This window comes from Oncorhynchus mykiss, chromosome 10, assembly GCF_013265735.2.
Source record: "Oncorhynchus mykiss isolate Arlee chromosome 10, USDA_OmykA_1.1, whole genome shotgun sequence".
Classification (NCBI taxonomy): domain Eukaryota; kingdom Metazoa; phylum Chordata; class Actinopteri; order Salmoniformes; family Salmonidae; genus Oncorhynchus; species Oncorhynchus mykiss.
The window spans coordinates 21,650,811-21,664,012 of record NC_048574.1 but is presented as its reverse complement, the minus strand read 5'-3'; the positions used below and the strand labels follow the sequence as shown (position 1 = coordinate 21,664,012).

The 13,202-nt window shown below is 41.7% G+C and overlaps 3 non-coding genes across 3 annotated transcripts; all 3 read right to left on the bottom strand.

Moving 5' to 3' along the window:
- Window positions 1-9,868: 9,868 nt before the first annotated feature.
- Window positions 9,869-12,589, bottom strand: LOC110533510. The gene is made up of 5 exons (XR_005053599.1): window positions 12,155-12,589; window positions 11,346-11,548; window positions 10,940-11,088; window positions 10,523-10,721; window positions 9,869-10,289 (listed from the first exon to the last, which is right to left on the bottom strand). It is a non-coding gene; the product is annotated as an uncharacterized LOC110533510 (transcript).
- LOC118937061 lies at window positions 10,357-10,450 on the bottom strand. The gene has a single exon (XR_005034459.1). It is a non-coding gene; the product is annotated as a small nucleolar RNA SNORD14 (small nucleolar RNA).
- On the bottom strand, window positions 10,789-10,882 carry LOC118937060. The gene has a single exon (XR_005034458.1). It is a non-coding gene; the product is annotated as a small nucleolar RNA SNORD14 (small nucleolar RNA).
- Window positions 12,590-13,202: the final 613 nt, after the last annotated feature.

The following is a 13,202-nucleotide window of genomic DNA, read 5'->3' as shown; positions in this document are numbered from 1 at the left end:
ATCCAGTGAGAGCCTTTGTGCCGAACCCACTAAGGTGTTTCATATGACAATTCCGAGATGTCAGAAGTGTGCAGGAGGGCATGGGACAAAGGAATGTGTAGTATTGGTGGAAAATGCGGTGTGTCAATTGTGGGGGCAGCTCCATAGAATGTTGCTATTTAGCAGCATTGATTGGACTACGTTGTTTTTGGTATCTTTAAGTTTGTTTTCAATGTATTACACTAAGCATACAGTCTTGTTGTTTGGATTATGTTTAAGTTGAAACGGTGCTGGAATAGCAGAGGCAGTGCTCCTGTTGTCTTTGTGCTGACTTGAGGTAACTCTGTGGTTCTAAAATCAGTAGTTGTTATTAGTAAACAGTCAAAAACATGAATTTGCTTGACCATGCTGTAGGTCATATAATTGTTTGTTACATGCAATATTTGCTTTGTAGACTTTACTGGGCAGATGTTGCTCTCTGGTTTTGTGATGAAACTTTTTGTTATTTCAGCCTTCTTACACATTTTTGTTGTCTCTGCCTTCTTGCATATCACAGTGGCGTAGAGGAAACAACGCAACTATCACAACTAAGGTTAATATGGCTTTTTTACTGGCTTGACTTACCCACTGATTTTACCCACGCACTGCTACTGTACAGAAGAGTTACAAGGTGTGTTGAATGAAAGAGTCCCGGCAAACATACAGTGCATTCGGAAAGTATTCAGACCACTTGACTTTTTCAAAATTTTGTTAAATACAGCCTTATTCTCAAATGGTTTCAACAGTTTTTTCCCCTCATGAATCTACACCTAATACCCAATAATGACAAAGCAAAAACAGGTTTTTAGAAGTTTTTGCAATTGTATTGAAAATAAAAAAAACTGAAATATCATATTTACTTAAATATTCAGACCCGTTACTCAGTACTTTGTTGAAGCACCATTGGCAACGATTACAGCATAGCGTCTTCTTGGGTATGACGCTACAAGCTTGGCACACCTGTATTTGGGGAGTTTCTCCCATTCTTCGCTGCAGATCCTCTCAAACTCTGTCAGTTTTGATGGGGAGTGTTGCTGCACAGCTATTTTCAGGTCTCTCCAGAGATGTTCAATCGGGTTCAAGTCCTGGCTCTGTCTGGGCCACTCAAGGACATTCAGAGACTTGTCCCGAAGCCACTCCTGCATTGTCTTGGCAGTGTGCTTACGGTCGTTGTCCTGTTGGAAGGTGAACCTTCACCCCAGTCTGAGGTCCTGAACACTCTGGAGCAGGTTTTCATCAAGGATCTCTCTGTACATTGCTCCATTCATCTTTCCCTTGATCCTGACTAGTCTCCCAGTCCCTGCCGCTGAACAACATCCCCATAGCATGATGCTGCCACCACCATGCTTCACCTAAGGATGCTGCCAGGTTTCCTTCAGACGTGACGCTTGGCATTCAGGCCAAAGAGTTCAATCTTGGTTCCATCAGACCAGAGAATCTTGTTTCTCATGGTCTGAGTCCTTTGGGTGCCTTTTCCAAAACTCTAAGCGGACTGTCATGTGTCTTTTACTGAAGAGTGGCTTCCCTCTGGCCACTCTACCATAAAGGTGTTACAGAGATGGTTGTCCTTCTGGAAGGTTCTCCCACTGTTCCTAGGCCGTCATTGAAAATAAGAATTTGTTCTTAACTGACTTGCCTAGTTAAATAAAGGTAAAATAAAAAATTAAATAAAAATTGGCCACTGATAGAATTATGTCAAATCATGTTATATCTACCATAACTTTGATTGGACTGATCATGTCAACATCATACTTTCAAAATCTTAGCTAGCAAGCTAGCAGTCATCATCATGAATCAAGTCGATAATCTACTAGCAAATATTTTCAATCCTTGACATATGAAGATAAATAATGAAGAGATAAAACATATCGGTGCTCATCGGTCATTGGACATAAACATTACACAACAAGTTGGAAATCACAAATTCAACAATAAGTGGTTTGGAAGGAATCAGTGGCTAACTGCAAGTATTGCAAAGCAATCCCTAGCCTGCTATTCAGTGGAGTGGGTGTGTGGTCCAAGTCTAGGCTTAAGGATCTATTTTCTAAGCTTAAAAGGATAAACATTCAATATTGGCCATGCTGTCAATCCAGCATGACTTCTGCCGAGTCAAAACTCGAAACTGGGAAATCTCAGACTTCAGTGAGTTCAAGACATCTGGGAACTTGGGGATAAAAATGAGCTTTGACTGGGTAAATACATTTTGAACAGTCATCCAACTCGGAATTGCAAGTCGGAAACTTGGGCCTATTTCTAGAGCTCCGACCTGAAGATCACTGACATCATGATTCAACCTTTTTTTCAGAGTTCCCAGTTGTCTTGAAAGCAACATAAATCCAGAGATTGCCAGACTTTGATGACGAAGTTTGATGCCCACAAAAGACCGCCGCGACACCTTCCTGTTCAAGTGAGCACAGCGAGGGGAGTCCAGAAATGTCTTGTATGCTGCTGAATAAATTATGTAATATGCCAGAGATATACACTACTGTTAAAAAGTTTGTGGTCACTTAGAAATGTCCTTGTTTTTGAAAGAAATGCACATTTTTGTCCATTAAAATAACATCAGAATGATCCGAAATACAGTGTAGACATTGTTAATGTTTTAAATGACTATTGTAGCTGGAAATGGCTGATTTTGTAGCCTATAGCCTGTTTTAGAGAAATGTCATCAGCGAATATTGTAAGAGTTTTGTGTGCCGCCATACAATTGTGCGCCGCCTTATGGGACTCCCAATCACAGCCGGTTGGGATACAGCCTGGATTCGAACCAGGGTGTCTGTAGTTACACCTCTAGCACTGAGATGCAGTGTGTTAGACCGCTGCGCCACTCAGGAGCCCCAAAACTTATCACACAAGTCAGAGTTATTGTCACGACATCCGCCAAAGTCGGTCCCTCTCCTTGTTCGGGTGGTGTTCAGCAGTTGACATCACCGACCTTCTAGCCATCATTGATCCATTTTTCATTTTCCATTGGTTTTGTCTTGTCTTCCTACACACCTGGTTCCAATCCCATTCATTACATGTTGTGTATTTAACCCTCTGTTTCCCCTCATGTCCTTGTCAGAGATTGTTTGTTGTATGTAGGTGTGTTATTTGTTCTGGTGTGCGACGGGTTTTGCACCCTATTATGTTATTTGTTCTGGTGTGTGATGGGTTTTGCACCCTATTATGTTATTTGTTCTGGTGTGTGATGGGTTTTGCACCCTATTATGTTATTTGTTCTGGTGTGCGACGGGTTTTGCACCCTATTATGTTATTTGTTCTGGTGTGTGATGGGTTTTGCACCCTATTATGTTATTTGTTCTGGTGTGCGACGGGTTTTGCACCCTATTATGTTATTTTTCTGGTGTGCGACGGGTTTTGCACCCTATTATGTTATTTTTGTATATTTTGGTTTTCTGAGGTTTTTTGAATGTTTATTAAACAGCTCCGTTTTTACCAAGTTCATTCTCCTGCGCCTGACTTCCCTGTCACCAGCACACACCACATTACAGTTACACTAACTAAATCTTTATTCACTTGTTAATAAGGGAGCAAGTTCACTACATGCAAACACAGTCAATAGCGTGAGAGCTCAAATAATACAAAGATGCAAGGGGTTTATATAGAAACACAAAACTGCTTAGTCATGGTTGGTTCCACCCCTCCCTGGCAGAGCAGGGCATCATAAGCTACATTGTTTTCTTATTGTGGCCAGGTGTATCGGGTGTGTGAGGTCATAGCGGACAAACAAGTGATAACAGCAGTTAAGTTTACTCCCTTCTCTACCAAGCTAGCCTCCGGTCTCTTTGATCTCCCCACAGCTGTGCCCTTGGAAGATAGTAAAATAACAGAAGGGGCTGAAGAACTGTGGTCACTTCTCAGCTGCTCTTTGTCTTATGCCGTGTGACCAGGTTACTCAGAAGCAAAGAGAAATTTAAACAATACAGGTCTATCTGTTCCTCAAGCTTATCTCTATCCTATGTACTTGACTACACACCTAGAACAGTTGCTGGGAGTGAGTGTGGAAGAGATGAACCATCCTTTCTCAGAAGCATAGCATTGGCACTAAAGAAATGTCTCTTACTATTGTTAAGCATTTTAATGAACTATTAATATTAAACAAAGCAGGTAAATACGTTGCTATTCTCTCACAGTGTACATGGAGAATACTGTAAGAACGACCCATGTTCTTACTTCTGTCGCTGTCCATTTCAAAAGTGCTGAACTAATAGTTATAATGACTACTTCCGTCTTATCTCACTTAATGTCTTAATCAAAATCACGGAATGCCTCTTATCCACTCGTCGTCCCCTTATGTCATAGTTTGTACATCTCAATTGTCAGTAGAAACCACATTTGTTTAAGCAAGTCAGCCATAACAGTTATATATTTTTTAAGGCAGTAAATGAGTTGCCAGACAAGGCACCGCTGATAGCGGAGATGTAGCAGTGGTAAGATGTTGGGACTGCTGTTGGGACAGCTTTATGTAGGCCCTAACAGTTTGTGGGCACTGTTTGTCACCGTTATAGTGCAGTTAATGTATTGTTTAGTGTTGTGGCTTTTTCTTTTTGCCCCACCAAGATTTACATGCTAAAATAGCCACTGCACAGAACCAGAATGAGGGTCTGTTTTTTTCAACTTTTCTCCAATACTATAGAGCCATTACCATGTCGATCAACGCTTGAATAGAAACCTAGTTCACACCCCCGATTTTAACCAACACAGTCACTACAGTCGCATTAGTTTTCTTTATAGCCTCGTTTGAATGTTGCGGTTGAGCACATTTGTAGGAATGGGGTGAGTTTACGTTAGGCCTATGCGTTTGGCCATTTGCTTTAACCAAAGCCACAAATCCCTCACATACCCCCTCAATTCGATCCCTGGTTTTAACTTAACACACCAAGCAGTTCACTGAGATATTTAAGGAGTGCATGGTGACTGAAGGAATTGGCTGACAAAATCTATGGATACAAGACTATCATTTCATCTGTCAAACAGGTAGGCCAACTTCTTATTTCTTGAATAGGAAGAAATAGGCTCCAACACAAAACCCTTGTTGTTAGTAGCCTGAAGTCAAATTAAAATGAAGACTGTTTAAATGAATTAGGCCTTCTCGAATTTGCCTATATTAAGCACCCATGCGCTGTCCATCTTATAAGTTATGTAAATTATTATAAAATGGCTTATTGTGAGGTTAATAAATAATATATAAGTATAATATATAAAAATATATAATATAAATGTATATAATATATTTTTTAAAAATATATATATACATATATATGTAAAAAAATATATATATATATATATATTTATTTTTTTACAATGAAATATCTACTTGCGAGCGCGCGAAGATAAGGAGGACCGGAGTTACGCTTGTATTGTTGCCAATAATGAAGCTATTTATCATTATTGACCTCACAATTAGCCATTTTATAATAATTTACATAACTTATATACACTGCTCAAAAAAATAAAGGGAACACTAAGATAACACATCCTAGATCTGAATGAATGAAATATTCTTATTAAATATTTTTTTCTTTACATAGTTGAATGTGCTGACAACAAAATCACACAAAAATGATCAATGGAAATCAAATGTATCAACCCATGGGGGTCTGGATTTGGAGTCACACTCAAAATTAAAGTGGAAAACCACACTACAGGCTGATCCAACTTTGATGTAATGTCCTTAAAACAAGTCAAAATGAGGCTCAGTAGTGTGTGTGGCATCCACGTGCCTGTATGACCTCCCTACAACGCCTGGGCATGCTTCTGATGAGGTGGCAGATGGTCTCCTGAGGGATCTCCTCCCAGACCTGGACTAAAGCATCCGCCAACTCCTGGACAGTCTGTGGTGCAACGTGGCGTTGGTGGATGGAGCGAGACATGATGTCCCAGATGTGCTCAATTGGATTCAGGCCTGGGGAACGGGCGGGCCAGTCCATAGCATCAATGCCTTCCTCTTGCAGGAGCTACTGACACACTCCAGCCACATGAGGTCTAGTATTGTCTTGCATTAGGAGGAACCCAGGGCCAACCGCACCAGCATATGGTCTCACAAGGGGTCTGAGGATCTCATCTCGGTACCTAATGGCAGTCAGGCTACCTCTGGCGAGCACATGGAGGGCTGTGCGGCCCCCCAAAGAAATGCCACCCCACACCATGACTGACCTACCGCCAAACCGGTCATGCTGGAGGATGTTGTAGGCAGCAGAACGTTCTCCACGGAGTCTCCAGACTCTGTCATGTCTGTCACATGTGCTCAGTGTGAACCTGCTTTCATCTGTGAAGAGCACAGGGCGCCAGTGGCGAATTTGCCAATCTTGGTGTTCTCTGGCACAACCCCCACCTGTGGACGTCGGGCCCTCATACCACCCTCATGGAGTCTGTTTCTGACCGTTTGAGCAGACACATGCGCATTTGTGGCCTGCTGGAGGTCATTTTGCAGGGATCTGGCAGTGCTCCTCCTGCTCCTCCTTGCACAAAGGCGGAGGTAGCGGTCCTGCTGCTGGGTTGTTGCCCTCCTCCACATCTCCTGATGTACTGGCCAGTCTCCTGGTAGCGCCTCCATGCTCTGGACACTACGCTGACAGACACAGCAAACCTTCTTGCCACAGCTCGCATTGATGTGCCATCCTGGATGAGCTGCACTACCTGAGCCACTTGTGTGGGTTGTAGACTCCGTCTCATGCTACCACTAGAGTGAAAGCACCGCCAGCATTCAAAAGTGACCAAAACATCAGCCAGGAAGCATAGGAACTGAGAACTGGTCTGTGGTCCCCACCTGCAGAACCACTCCTTTATTGGGGGTGTCTTGCTAATTGCCTATAATTTCCACCTGTTGTCTATTTCATTTGCACAACAGCATGTGAAATTTATTGTCAATCAGTGTTGCTTCCTAAGTGGACAGTTTGATTTCACAGAATTGTGATTGACTTGAAGTTACATTGTGTTGTTTAAGTGTTCCCTTTATTTTATTGAGCAGTGTATATACAATCGAAGAAACATTTGACTCGCTTCCTGAAGTACCACCACACCATCTTTCATTGGTTAGGCAGAACAAAAAGCAGGGCAGGCGGAAGCTCATGATTGGGAATGCCTATCCATTGCAGTGTGTAATGCAGTGTAGCCTAGTTTTATATACACCGTCCCAGCAGCGCAAAAACGGGAAGGAAGTACATTTTCTTAGAAATATAATTGTGCCCTGTGCTTCTCTAAGCATGCTCTTCGTATAGCCTGGCCCTTTAGTATAGGCTATGGATCATTTGAGACTAAGCGCACATGATATTTTGTGCCCAGCAGAGTATCAGGGATTTGACATTTAATCAATTACAAATTACATGACACTCCCCTGGACTAAATAAAAAATATACTAAACCCCGCGACTGAAATTTTAAAAGCATGACCCTCCCCCATTTTCCACTGGGAAACAGGTGTGTTAATTTCGACCCCTCCCTAATATCTTTCTTTACTAGCTATTGGCAGTCCTCCATCACCCTTAATTGCAGTTGTTAAAACGGCCAGCTTCAGTCAGCTGATTCTATCCATCACTTATGGTTAGTTCTAGTTGGGCTGCTTAGTCTCCCATTCAGAGGACCCCCACTTTCGTTAGTGTCTTATTGGTCAAGGTCACGCTAACTAATTACCACCACATCTCCTGCAGCCTATCAGTGGCCTTGATTCCCGGGACTTCAGTTTCAGTCAGTCTATGACCCCAGCACTGTGTGGTCAGAAACGTGCCTACTCCCCTGCTGAACTTCTCCTCCTGTGGACTGAATCCCTGTGTGTCTGATGTTTAATTGTGTATGCATCTAAACGACCACATAGTTAATGTCAGTTATCACTGGACATGATTCTCAGTTATCTGAACCATGAGTAGTCGGATGTGTGTGGACATCTTACAAGGATCCGCCCCTTTCTTTCAATTTTCATCTAAAATGACATACCTAAATCTAACTGCCTGTAACAAGGATATGCATATTATTGGTACCGTTTGTGGAATTGTGAAAGGAATGTAGAATATAACACAAAAGATCTGGTGAAAGATAATACAAAGAAAAAAAAAACAAAGGCCATAATGTATTATTCCAGCCCAGCTGCAATTTAGATTTTGGCCAGAAAGTTTTAGACTGATCCAATGAACCATTGCATTTCTGTTAAATGTTGTAGCAAGACTGCCTAAGATGCTATTTGTCTTATGCTGTGTGACCAGGGTACTCAGAAGCAAAGAAAAATGTTATCACAAAAGCTGTGCCTAATTTGTTTATTAATAACTAATGTTCAAAACTGTGCACTCTCCTCAAACAATAGCATGGTATTATTTCACTGTAATAGCTACTGTAAATTAAACAATGCAGTTAGATTAACAAGAATAAGCTTTCTGCCGATATCAAATATGTCTATGTCCTGGGAAATGTTCTTGTACATACATCATGCTAATTTCATTAGCCTACGTTAGCTCAACCGTCCTGTGGACGGTACACCGATCCCGAATAAGTTTTAAATTCCCATTAACCTGGACAGCCGCCTCATCCTTGTTCTGACCGGACGCTACCGGCCTTAAGCCAGCACCTAAGGTTTCTTATTATATTCAGTCCCTCGACTCTCTACAACCCTACCTCTATTTTTCACTGATGAACTCACTTGGTCTGGGAAGGGGAAACATGGAAAAAGAGATGGACACAGGGGAGACATTTAAGATATAATTGGCCACCACACCATAAGAGCTGCTGCGTTTTGCTTATTAAAGAGCTGTGCAATAGGGCAGTACTGTTCCTTGTTTGAAAGCTGAACATGTGTAATTTGTATTTAAACTATCATGTTCCTCATGCACCATCATTCTTTCCTTGCATCCATACATTTCTGAATAAACTTTGCATCAAAAACTCGTAAATTGTGCTGTTGAAATAAATCTACCAACCATAGACTGGGTTACTACAGATGGTCTATTGGGATAATTCAGCAAAATTACCCCACCATATGTAGTCTGACAAACTGCAATAACTGTTTTCTAAATCTAACTGTAAAGCAATTGAAGACTGTGTTACCCGAATTACCCTATAAAGCAGTCTGACCAAAGCGACAGCAATCTAGGCTGTGGGTATTTACCTGGTCACGCACGGAAACTACTTACTAAGAATTCCCTAACCAACAGCCCATGAACGTCAACTGCAAAAAGCAGGCTTTATATTTCATGCCAAATTAGCGGCAAGTTAATAGCTAGGTTTCCATTTAACTGGCGACAGATCTATGCAAATATTTTGGAATCTGTGTGAAGTGTAATACTTCCAAATGGACTATATGCCGATAACAGCACACTAAATATACTGTTTCATGTAAGTTTGTCCCGAATAAGAATGTAAAGCTAACTATGTCGCACTCAAGGCTGATAGTCATCACAAAAACTTGCAGTAAATAGCAAATGTGCCTGGCCAACAGCTCGCATATAGTGAGAGTAGACTAATCTACATTAGCCTACCCACCCCAGTCGGAGGGAGGACCTTAATTGCATGAAAAGGGGTTTCCACCACCATTTCCCACAATACATGTTACAGACAAGATGTATAACGAACAAATTCAGTCAGCATTTATAAAATGACACCATAAACTTCTCCATCACATGTTAATGGATACAACTACTTGCATAACTGTAGCACGAAACATGGTTATTGAGAAACTGGATGATTGCCTGACTAAGTTGGTGCTGCTAAATATCTATAATATTTATTGGTAGGACCACAAACACTGACACTGGTCTAGCAGCTGGAAGTTTATGGTTAAGGGAAGTCACAAGTGAGATTAAACTTTGTCATAAGAATATTAACCAAAATAAGGACCTTATCAAAAGCACTTGAGATGAACATTTAAAAGTTGGTGGAAGGTCACCATGTTTTATTTGGTCTTAAAGGCACAATATACTCCATGTGAAATCTGACAGCCTAGTTGAGCAAACAGAAAATTACTGTTCTGTAGCAGACAAAGTTGCAATAGAAGTATGATCAGGCAACCTTTTTTCTAACTTTAAAATCTCACTGACAAGAGTCACTGACTCCATCACAAACAAGTAGAACATTTCAAACGTTGCTTGTGAGGGGGAGGTAGTTGCAGAAACAGTGGAATGGTTTAGTTGACTTCCTCAAGTCAGTTAAGATAACCCACAGCCACCAGGAACCGCACCACCAGCTCGGGGGAATCGACCAGCCATGCCGTCGGGCATACCAGCACCTTGGTAAAACATGGCGATGCTCCTTCTGGTGGTGCTCATACTCTTCCTTCTCAGCAGTCTAAGAAACATAGATTAACATGAGCAAAATATTAAATGGCCTTCAAATGAGAAATATTTAACTTCAGTCACTCAGACATCCAAGGAAGGTATTGGGCCATCTTTGGTCTTTCAACCTCTGGTGGAAACTACGAATGGCAGGAATAAACTTCATCACAGCGAAACTACAGGGTTAGGGCTAGTAACTGTAGGCCATTTTCTAGTCTTACAATGCCATCACCACAACAAATTTACCCTTGTCATTGATGATAGTGATCTTGTCATCCTTGCCAGTGTGCTTGTCAGCTGCAGACACCTTCATGATGTCGTTAGCGTCAATGTCAAAGGTGACCTCAATCTGAAGAACATCGCAAGGTGCAGGGGGGATTCCAGTCAGCGCCAACTTGCCCAACAGGTTGTTGTCCTTGGTCATGGCCCTCTCACCCTCATACACCTGGAGGATACCGTCTATATTAGCTAAAAACATACATGGTTTTCAAACGAGAAGTACATTAAAATAGTCGCTCAGACATCCAAGGAAGGTATTGGGCCATCTTTGGTCTTTCAACCTCTGGTGGAAACTACGAATGGCAGGAATAAACTTCATCACAGCGAATAATCCCTGCATTGCAGTCCTTCTCAACAGAATAAAGATCATAGCAAGCCATTTACCTACTTATCCAAGCCGTAGGAAATGGGAGCAGCAGTTGGCTCATTGATGATATGCAGTACATCCAGGCCTGAGGTGGTGCCAGCATCTTTGGATGCCTGGCGCTGGGAGTCGTTGAATTAAGCAGGCACGGTAACGACTGCATTGTTGACTGTAAAATAAATACATGTCAATTTAGAGTCAACACATTTGACATTATAACTTTTCCTGGGTAGGCTTCAGCAATCTCCATCTTGACCAGAACCATAGAGAATTTCTTCTGGGTAGGACTTAGCCTCTCCTTTGTATTCAACTTGGAGCTTGGGTCGAGTAGAATCATTGAAACGGCGTACCATACAGATAACCAAATACAATTTTCAATTAAAATATAGCAATTTAATGATAATTTATCAGAAATTAAAAACGTACCGAATACTGTGTTTGCAGGGTTCATGGTAACCCGATTATTGACGGCATCACCAATAAGTCTTGAGTCTGTGAAGGAAACATAACTTGGAGTGGTCCTGTAGGCCATGGTCGCTGGCAATGATTTCAACCATGCTGGAACACACCCAAGCAGGAGTAGGTGCTCACAAGATCAATGCCAACTGCCGGTCTTTTAGACATGTTGCCTAAACACATGAATAGGGATAAATTTAAGTCACCCAAAAACAAATTAAGCTTTCTATCAATAAAAAGTGCTACATACTAGGTTGCGCATAATTACACTTCTGTAAAGAAATCTCGCCATTAAAATGTGCGTCACACCACGTGGGTTGCAGTTTCATTGCCGCGTCACGTCGGAAACTAGTGCGACTTAACCACGGCACTAGAACGTTCTAGCTACAACTAGCTAGGCCGACAACTACGAGGATGATCGCGCGCCTTTTCCTTTAATTAACATGACAAACGTTGGAACCGTCAGTCGAATGTCTTTCAAACTGCCTGCACTGCAAATGGCCAAACTCGACCTGCCATATATGCGACCACGACAAAGGTTGACCGGCTCGCTAATTAACACACTATACGATACATTTAGTTGGCTAGCCATGTTAGAGAAACAGTCAGAGTAAATTGGGATCGAATGGTGACAAACTAGTTATAGTGAGTTTATTAAATCAATGTGTCTACTAGCCTTCTTCAGACCGGATAACGACGTCAGCATGCTAAATACCATGCTTATGTCGAACGAAAATAAATGCATTGATTACGTTAAGAATAAACTATCTTGTACTAACCAAATTCGTGACCGAAGGCGACGCTGATGTTGGTCGGAGTTAAACAACGGCAAAGCCTTCCTTCACCTTGTGAGAGAATAGAGAAAGAAAGAAATGTGATTATTTAACTTTTATATCCCCGGCAACGCAACCAATCATAGCTCTGGACTCCACTTTTCATTCCAAAACACCAATAAAAATACAGGACGGCCCATGCGTTCCCTCCCACTTCTGCGACAAAGACCAAGCGCTCATGCGCTGTCAAGACAACAGTAAACTAGATTTCCGAGTGTTCGTAGCAATTGGGAACTCGGGAGGAAAAAACTAGCTCTGACTTGGATAATCGATTTAAACGGTCATCCAACTCGGGAACTCGAGCCTCTTTCTAGAGCTCCGACTTTCCAAGCTGAAGATCACGGACATCAGTTTCACTTCGTATTTTTCCGATTTCCCAGTTGTTTTGAACACTCGAACGTTCCAATCCCTCTTCATATCTGGGGAGCCGTTTCCGGTGGGTTTGTCATGCATTACTAACAGGGAGATTGTTAAATATGGGTCAAATTCGTTAAAATTAAATTCACAGATTTTAAAAGATACAGCAATGCCATTGTGGGATTTGTTTGAGGAAATTTTCAAAACGAGTGTAACAAAGCTGATGCTAGTTATCCTCTTCCGTAATACGGTTACAGACAGAGGGGTTAGTTATAAATATCTTTGACTTTGGTATGGTCTTCTCGGAACTCTGAAATCTTCGACAACTGGGATCTCGGAAAAAGCTGGCAACGCGGATTTAGTTTTTATTTTGACGGTAATCCAAGTCGGGAGACTCGGACATCTTTCTAGAGCTCAGTCTTTCCGACCTGAAGATCACGGACGTCATGATTTGAACTCCTTTCCCCCCTCGAGTTCCCAGTTTTCTTGAAAGCACCAAAAGTATTCAAAGCAATGAGTTTGAGGGAGACACCCAACATGCAAAAGCATTAAGAACAGTGATGCCAGTTTAGCAATTTTCAAACAGCACCTAGCAACAAATTTAGCTACTTTTAAACATTTATTTTGAACTTTTATC